Source organism: Ranitomeya imitator, chromosome 7, assembly GCF_032444005.1.
Source record: "Ranitomeya imitator isolate aRanImi1 chromosome 7, aRanImi1.pri, whole genome shotgun sequence".
Lineage (NCBI taxonomy): Eukaryota > Metazoa > Chordata > Amphibia > Anura > Dendrobatidae > Ranitomeya > Ranitomeya imitator.
In genome coordinates this window covers 105,246,030-105,255,567 of record NC_091288.1, presented here as the reverse complement: position 1 = coordinate 105,255,567, position 9,538 = coordinate 105,246,030, and positions in this window count along the sequence as shown.

Here is a 9,538-nt window from a genome sequence, read left to right as displayed (position 1 = left end):
AGGTGTGGAATGGACAAGGCAACTGTTAGGTGGAATCATAACTGGCTTAGAGATCGGACCGAAAGAGTGGTCTTAAATGGCTACACATCCAGTTGGAAGAACTTCTCAACTGGGGTACCACAGGGCTCTGTCCTGGGCCTTGTAGAGTTCAACATCTTTAGCTATGATTTAGATAAAGGATTTGAGGGTAAACTGATTAAATTTGCTGATGACACAAAGTTAGGAGGATTTGGAAATGTTTAGCTTGCAAAAGAGAAGACTGAAAGGAGCCTTAATAGCTGTCTACAAATATCTGAAGTGCTGTCACAGTGTAGAGGGATCAGTTTTATTTGCACATGAAATCACAAGAAGCAATGACTGAAACTGAATGGGAGGAGACACAGATTAGATATTCAAAAGAACTTTTAGGGTATGTTCACACGTTCCTGATTTCCCTCCTTTTTTTTCAGGACTGAAACCGCAGCTCTTTGCAGAAAACGCAGGTCCTTTTTTTGGTGCTTTTTTGGTGTGTTTTTTGGTGCGTTTTTTGATGCGTTTTTTGATGCAGTTTTCTATGCAGAGTCTGTGTGTTTTCTAGGAAGTTTTTTAGGGTTAAAATGGCTGAAAATACCCTAACCCTACCCCTAACCCTACCCCTAACCCTAACCCTACCCCTAACCCTACCCCTAACCCTAACCGTACCCCTAACCCTAACCCTATTCTAACCTTAGTGGAAAAAAAAGAAATTCTTAATTTTTTTATTGTCCCTACCTATGGGGGTGACAAAGGGGGGGGGGTGTCATTTACTATTTTTTTTATTTTGATCACTGAGATAGGTTATATCTCAGTGATCAAAATGCACTTTGAAACGAATCTGCCGGCCGGCAGATTCGGCGGGCGCACTACGTATGCGCCCGCCATTTTGCAAGATGGCGGCGCCCAGGGAGAAGACAGCCGGACGGACACCGGGAGGCCGGGTAAGTATAAGGGGGGAGATTAGGGCACGGGGGGGGGGCATCGGAGCACGGGGGGGCATCGGAGCACGGGGGGGCATCGGAGCACAGGGGGGGGCATCGGAGCATGGGGGGGTGGGATCGGGGCAGCCACACTCCGCCCACGCACTTCCGCCCGCTTCCCCGCACTTCCTGCTGCAGCGGTTCGGCACCACAAACCGCAATAAAACCCGCAGATATATTTTTGATCTGCGGGTTTTACTGCGGGTTTGACCTCACAATGGAGGTCTATGGGTGCAGAACCGCTGCGGCTCCGAAAAAAGAAGTGACATGGTACTTCTTTTTTACCGCGACTATTCAGCGCGGCTTTTTTTCCCGATTCCCGCATCATGTGCACAGTGGTTCCTGTTTTCCATAGGGTACATTGTACTGTACCCTGCATGGAAAACAGCTGCGGAACCGCAGCGGCAAAAACGCTGCGGTTCCGCAGAAAAAAGCGCACTGTGTGAACATGGCCGGCTTAGACAGTGAGAATGATCAATGAGTGAAACAGGCTGACACGAGGGGTGGTGAATTGTCCTTCAATGGAAGTCTTCAGACAGAAGCTGGACAGACATCTGTCTGAGATGGTTTAGTGAATCCTGCATTGAGTAGGGGGTTGGACCAGATGACCCTTGAGGTCCCTTCTAACTCTAACATTCAATGATTCTATGAAAGGTGCTGGATACCAGAGAGAGCAGCAATAGGCGAGTACATTAACCTCTGCATGACCTATGACGTATAGGTATGTCATAGGTTGTGTCCCTGTATTTGTCTCAACACAGGATCCTGCATCTTTCCTGGCACATGACAGCTGATTTGATCTGCTGTCATGTGTCCAAAGCAGCCGCTGATGGAATCGCGATCCAACCGCATCTGTTAACATGTTAAATGCCGTTGTTAAAGGGAACCTGTCAGCAGGATTATGCTCAGTAACCTTCTGACACTGTCAGGTTGGCGCCGTTATACTGATTATGATACCTGAGTTGATTAAATCTGTCTTTCGCTGTTTATTCTTTATTTTCAGTTTTGCTCGTGCCCCGGGGCGGCCTGTGGGGGGGTCTCCATGTGGTGCTCCGGTTAGATAGTCATCAGTATGGCTTCTGCGGACAAGTCACTGATCCCTCACTGACCTGCCCCCTACTTTACATAATGAATATATATATACTAGATGGTGGCCCGATTCTAACGCATCGGGTATTCTAGAATATGCATGTCCACGTAGTATATTGCCCAGCCACGTAGTATATTGCCCAGCCACGTAGTATATTGCCCAGCCACGTAGTATATTGCCCAGCCACATAGTATATTGCCTAGCTCCGTAGTATATTGCACAGACCACGTAGTATATTGCCCAGCCACATAGTATATTGCCCAGCCACATAGTATGTTGCCCAGCTCCGTAGTATATTGCACAGCCCACGTAGTATATTGCCCAGCCACATAGTATATTGCCCAGCTATGTAGTATATTGCACAGCCCACGTAGTATATTGCCCAGCCACATAGTATATTGCCCAGCTACGTAGTATATTGCACAGCCCACGTAGTATACAGCACAGACACATAGTATATTGCTCAGACACGTAGTATATTGCCCAGTTACGTAGTATATTGCCCATGACGTAGTATATTGGCCAGCCACGTAGTATATTGCCCAGTGACGTAGTATATTGCCCAGCCACGTAGTATATTACGTAGCTACGTAGTATATTGCACAGCGATGTAGTATACAGCACAGAACCATGTAGTATATTGCTCAGCCATATAGTATATTGCCCAGCTATGTAGTATATTGCCCAGCCATATAGTATATTGCCCAGCCACGTATGTCACAGGTTAAAAAATAAACATACTCACCTTCCGATCCGAGGGCCCCTGGTAGTTCTGTCACCGCGTGGCAGCTTTCGGTCCCAGGGTGTGATGACGTCGCGGTCACATGACTGTGATGTCATGGCAGGTACTTCTTGCGCAGGCGCGCAGGACCTGTGATGACGTCGCGGTCACATGACCGTGACGTCATGGCAAGTCCTTGTTGCATACCATCATTGCCACCAGAACCTGCCGTTTGCATGGAGCAGTCACCGGAGCGTCGCGAGGAGCGGAAAAGGCGGCGGAAGGTGAGTATATAATGATTTTTAATTTTTTTTTATTATTTTTAACATTAGATGTTTTTACTATTGATGCTGCATAGGCAGAATCAATAGTAAAAACTTGGTCACACAGGGTTAATAGTGGCGGTAACGGAGTGAATTACCTGCGGCATAACGCGGTAAGTTACCGCCGGCATTAACCCTATGTGAGCGGTGACTGGAGGGGAGTATGTGGGCGCCGGGCAGTGACTGCGGGGAGGAAGGAGTGGCCATTTTCTTCCAGACTGTGCCCGTCGCTGATTGGTCGTGGCTGTTTTGCCGCGACCAATCAGTGACTTGGATTCCATGACAGACAGAGGCCGCGACCAATGAATATCCGTGACAGACAGAAAGACAGACAGTCAGAGGGACAGAAAGACGGAAGTGACCCTTAGATAATTATATAGTAGATGCCCAGCAACGTAGTATATTGCCCAGTCACGTAGTATATTGCACAGTGACGTAGTATACAGCACAGAGCCACGTAGTATATTGCACAGCCACGTAGTATATTGCCCAGTCACGTAGTATATTGCACAGCGACATAGTATACAGAACAGAACCACGTAGTATATTGCACAGAGGCGTAGAATACAGCAGAGCCACGTAGTATATTGCACAGCCCACGTAGTATATTGCCCAGCCACGTAGTATATTGCCCAGCCACGTAGTATATTGCTCAGCCCATGTAGTATATTGCCCAGCCACGTAGTATATTGCACAGCGACGTAGTATACAGCACAGAGCGACGTAGTATACAGCACAGACACGTAGTATATTGCCCAGTCACGTAGTATACAGCACAGACACGTAGTATATTGCCCAGCCACGTAGTATATTGCCCAGTCACGTAGTATATTGCCCAGCGACGTAGTATATTGCACAACGACGTAGTATACAGCACAGAGCGACGTAGTATACAGCACAGACACGTAGTATATTGCCCAGTCACGTAGTATACAGCACAGACACGTAGTATATTGCCCAGTCACGTAGTATACAGCACAGACACGTAGTATATTGCCCAGTCACGTAGTATACAACACAGACACATAGTATATTGCCCAGGCACGTATGTAACAGGTTACAAAATAAAAAAGAAACATATACTCACCATCTGAAGAGCCCGTTGTAGTTCTGGCGCCTGTGTGCGGTGCACCCGGCAGCTTCCGGTCCCAGGATTGGTATGAGCGCAGGACCTGTGATGACGTCGCGGTCACATGACCGTGACGACATGGAAGGTCTTTCTCCCAATAACGTTTTTTTATTATTATTATTTTTAACATTGGATCGTTTTACTATTGATGCTGCATATGCAGCATCAATAGTAAAAGTTGGTCACACAGGGTTAATAGCTGCGTAACCGAAGTGCGTTACACCACGCTCCGGTAACGCTGGCATTAACCCTGTGTGAGGGCTGACTGGAGGGGAGTATGGAGCGGGCACTGACTGCTGGGAGGAAAGAGCGGCCATATTGCCGCAGGACTGCGGGCGTCGCTGATTGGTCGTGGCAATGGTTGTGGGCGTTTTGCCACGACCAATCAGCGACTTGTCTTCCATGACAGACAGAGGCCGCGGGCAATGAATATCTGTGACAGAAAGACAGACAGACAGAAAGACGGAAGTGACCCTTAGACAATTATATAGTACATATATATAGGAAAAAAACACTTGCAGAAGGCATACGCCGGTGCCTGCGCTGCAGCATGATCACATATGTAATGTGCATTTCATTAATTTGTGATGCTATAAATAGCTAAAAAAAAGTGTCTGAAAATGGCACAGGCCGCGCCTGCTCTTTTGCAGCTATCAGCGATCCAATAGCTGGTACTGCGCAGGTGCTGGTGGCGCCATCTTGCTAGAGAAAAAAAAATCCTCCTCTGAAATGGCGCCGCCTACACCGAAACAGCAATCAGATCGCCTGCTGCAGGTGATTTCCCCCCCCGATATATATATATATATAATATTCATTATGAAAACTAGCGGGCAGGTGACTGAGGGAGCTGTGACCTGTCAGCAGTCTGCATTATGAATACCTAATCAGAGCACCACATGAAGACCCCCATAGGCCCATCCCGAAGCACAAGCATATCATTAGCTGAAAATAAAGATTACATATCAACCACAAGACGGATTTCATCACCAGGTATCATTGTAATCAGTATAATGGCGCCTACCTGACACTGTGTGTAGGTTACTGTGCACAATCCTGCTGACAGGTTCCCTTTAATCTCTGACAGTGGCATTTAACCATAGTGTGCTGGAAGTGTGTCACAAACCCCGCCCATTGGCACCCATGTCACATGATCGCAGGGGGCTGATGGGTTGGCATGACAGTCGGGGGTCTGCAGAAGACCCCTGTGCTTGTCACTGCAGAACTCCTTTGAATGCTGGCCTGGCCTGGCTGGTGTTCATAGGACATAAAGATCTCTGCTACATATAGCAGTGCTGAAGCAAGTAAAAAAAAGTTATGAAAAATATTTAAAAAATACGGGTCTCAGAAAATGGAGCCATTTTTTTTTTTTACAAACTTTGAATTTTTTTTACCACTTAAATAAAAAAACTCGGTTTTTCACGATGGACTCAAGGCTTTTTGTGACCGACTGGATACTGCCATTAGCCATATGAATACACGTATGCAGGAGGGTACCAAAAGCCTTGACCAAGGAAAAGCCGACCTCCAGAGACCAGCACATCATTTTTTTAACCAAATTGAGCAGGGTATTTTCAAACTTTGTATTTTTATGCCCTTAAATCAGAGAGATATGTCACAAAAAATAGTTAATAAATAACATTTCCCACATGTCTACTTTACAGCAAAACAATTTTGGAAACAAATTTTTTTTTTGTTAGGGAGTTATAAGGGTTAAAAGTTGACTAGCAATTTCTCATTTTTACAACACCATTTTTTTTTAGGGACCACATCACATTTGAAGTCATTTTGAGGGGTCTATATGATAGAAAATACCCAAGTGTGACACCATTCTAAAAACTGCACCCCTCAAGGTACTCAAAACCACATTCAAGAAGTTTATTAACCCTTTACGTGCTTCACATGAACTGAAACAATGTGGAAGGAAAAAATGAACATTTAACTTTTTTTGGCAAACATTTTACTTCAGAACCATTTTTTTTATTTTCACAAGTGGAAAAACAGAAATTTAACAATAAATTTTATTGTGCAATTTCTCCTGAATACGCTGATACCCCATATGTGGGGGTAAACCACTGTTGGGCCCACGGCAGAGCTCAGAAGGGAGGGAGCACCATTTGACTTTTTGAGCGCAAAATTGGCTGTCGTGTTTGGAGACCCCCGATGTACCTAAACAGTGGAAACCCCCCAATTCTAACTCCAAACCTAACACCAACACACCCCTAACCCTAATCCCAACCGAATCCATAATCCTAATCACAACCCTAACGATAATCACAACCCTAACCACAAAACAACCCTAATCTCAACCCTAACCATAACCCTAATCAAAACCCTAAATCCAACACACCCCTAATCCTAATCTCAACCCTAACCCTAATCCCAATACACCCTTAACCCTAATCCCAACCCTAACCTTAACCCTAATCCCAAACCTAACCCTAATCCCAAACGTAACCATAATGCCAACCCTAACCCTAATACCAAACGTAGCCATAATGCCAACCCTAACCCTAATACCAACCCTAATCTAAACCCTACCCCTAATTCCAACTCTAACCCTAACTTTAGCCGCAACCCTAGCCCTAACTTTAGCCCCAACCCAAACTTTAGCCCCAACCCTAGCCCTAACTTTAGCCCCAACCCTAACCCTAGCCCTAACTTTAGCCCCAACCCTAACCCTAGCCCAACCCTAACCCTAACTTTAGCCCCAACCCTAACCGTAGCCCTAACTTTAGCCCCAACCCTAACCCTAGCCCAACCCTAACCCTAACTTTAGCCCCAACCCTAAGGCTACTTTCACACTTGCGTCGTGTGGCATCCGTCGCAATCCGTCGTTTTGGACAAAAAAACAGATCCTGCAAATGTGCCCGCAGGATGCTTTTTTGCCAATATACTTGTATTGCCTACGGATCGCAACGGATGGCCACACGTCGCGTCCGTCGTGCACTGGATCTGTTGTGTTTTGGCGGACCGTCGTCACAAAAAAGTTCAATGTAACGTTTTATGTACGTCGCGTCCGCCATTTCTGACCGCGCATGCGTGGCCATAACTCCGCCCCCTCCTCCTTAGGACATAGACCGGGCAGCGGAAGCGTTGAAAAACTGCATCCGCTGCCCATGTTGTGCAGAATTTTCACAACGTGCGTCGGTACGTCGGGCCAACGCATTGCGATGGCCCCGTACTGACGCAAGTGTGGAAGAAGCCTAACCCTAGCCCTAACCCAAAATTTAGCCCCAATCCTAACCCTAAATTTAGCCCCAACCCTAACATTAAACCCAACCCTAAATTTAGCCCCAACCCTAAATTTAGCCCCAACCCTAACCCTAAATTTAGCCCCAACCCTAACTTTAGCCCCAACCCTAAATTTAGCTCCAACCCGAACCCTAAATTTAGCCGCAACCCTAACCTAAATTTAGCCCCAACCCGAACCCTAAATTTAGCTCCAACCTGAACCCTAAATTTAGCCCCAACCCTAACCCTAAATTTAGCCCCAACCCTAACCCTAAATTTAGCCCCAACTCCTCTCTCCTGCTGGCCGGAAGATCATGGGGGGCGCACTGCGCATGCGCCCGCCATTTTCTTACCAGATGAAGAAGCCAGCGGGCAGGAGAGGACGCAGAAGGACCCAGGGACACCGGTAAGTATGATAGGGTCCCCGAATCCCCCTATTTCTCTGTCTTCTGATGTGTGATCACATCCGCCTTTTTTTGGCCGGAGCAAGATGGCGGCCCCCATCGGGAGCCACGAGGAGCACCGGGGGAGACAGGTGAGTATTGGGGGGCTATCGGGGACCCCATTTCTCTGTCCTCTGATGTGCGTTCACATCGGAGGACAGAGAAATTAAATGGGAATTTTATTTTTTGCGATCGCCGGCGATCGCAACTCGGGGGTCGGTAAAAAAAACCCCAAATCATGTTCTCTGGGGTCTCAGTTACCCCCGGCAACCGTGACCCCAGAGAAAATCCGACTCTGGGGGGCGCTATTCACTTTTTCCACAGTGCCGTTAATTAATGGTTTAAGTACCCTTAACTGCCGCCGTTAAAAGGCGTATCGGCGGTTGTTAAGGGGTTGATGTAACCAGGAGATGTTCCTCTGCAGGAATCGCTCTATGGAGCTGGGTGTCCTGTCTCCGGATGGATCATTGGACACGAGCAAGCAATTCCCGGAAAGATTCTTGAGACATCCTGGTATATTCCGGGAATTTGTCCGGGTTGGCATTAAGCTCGCCATATAGCGTGTGATAGGCTCCACGCCTCTCCCGGACAGGGCCGCCATCAGGGCATGACGGCCGTGACTGGCGTATGGGGCCCGGTGAGCAGAGGGGGCCCGCATCGGGCCCCGTCTTATCTGCTCACCGGGCCCCAACCGGCAGCCGCAGGCTGAACCGGGCCCTTAGCGCCGACGCTGCAGCTGTTTAAAGCTATTGACGTGCGGGCGCGGGCCCGCACGTCAATAGTTAACAGCCGCGGCGCCGCCAGCCAATCTGAGGCTGGCAGGCGCTGACGTCAGCCGCAGAGTGCGTGCATGTCGCCGGCGTCTGACATCATTGTCAGTCGCCGGCGAGTGCATGCACGCTGCAGCTGCGTGGAGACTTCGCCCGCCGCAGGAGCGCAGCAGGTAAGAAGAACTTTTTTCTTTTTTTTTCTTAAGAGCGGCGATCCGGGGGCCCAGGGAAGAACGCTGGACACAGGGGCAAAACACTGGACAGTGATGGGGCAGAGTGCTGGACAGAGATGGGGCAGAGTGCTGGACAGAGATGGGGCAGAGTGCTGGGAAGAGATGGGGCAGAGTGCTGGGAAGAGATGGGGCAGAGTGCTGGGCAGAGTGCTGGGCAGAGATGGGACAGAGATGGGGCAGAGTGCTGGACAGAGATGGGGCAGAGTGCTGGACAGAGATGGGGCAGAGTGCTGGGAAGAGATGGGGCAGAGTGCTGGGAAGAGATGGGGCAGAGTGCTGGGCAGAGTGCTGGGCAGAGTGCTGGACAGAGATGGGGCAGAGTGCTGGACAGAGATGGGGCAGAGTGCTGGACAGAGATGGGGCACAGTGCTGGGCAGAGTGCTGGACAGAGATGGGGCAGAGTGCTGGACAGAGATGGGGCAGAGTGCTGGACAGAGATGGGGCAGAGTGCTGGGAAGAGATGGGGCAGAGTGCTGGACAGAGATGGGGCAGAGTGCTGGACAGAGATGGGGCAGAGTGCTGGGAAGAGATGGGGCAGATTGCTGGGCAGAGTGCTGGGAAGAGATGGGGCAGAATGCTGGACAGAGATGGGGCAGAGTGCTG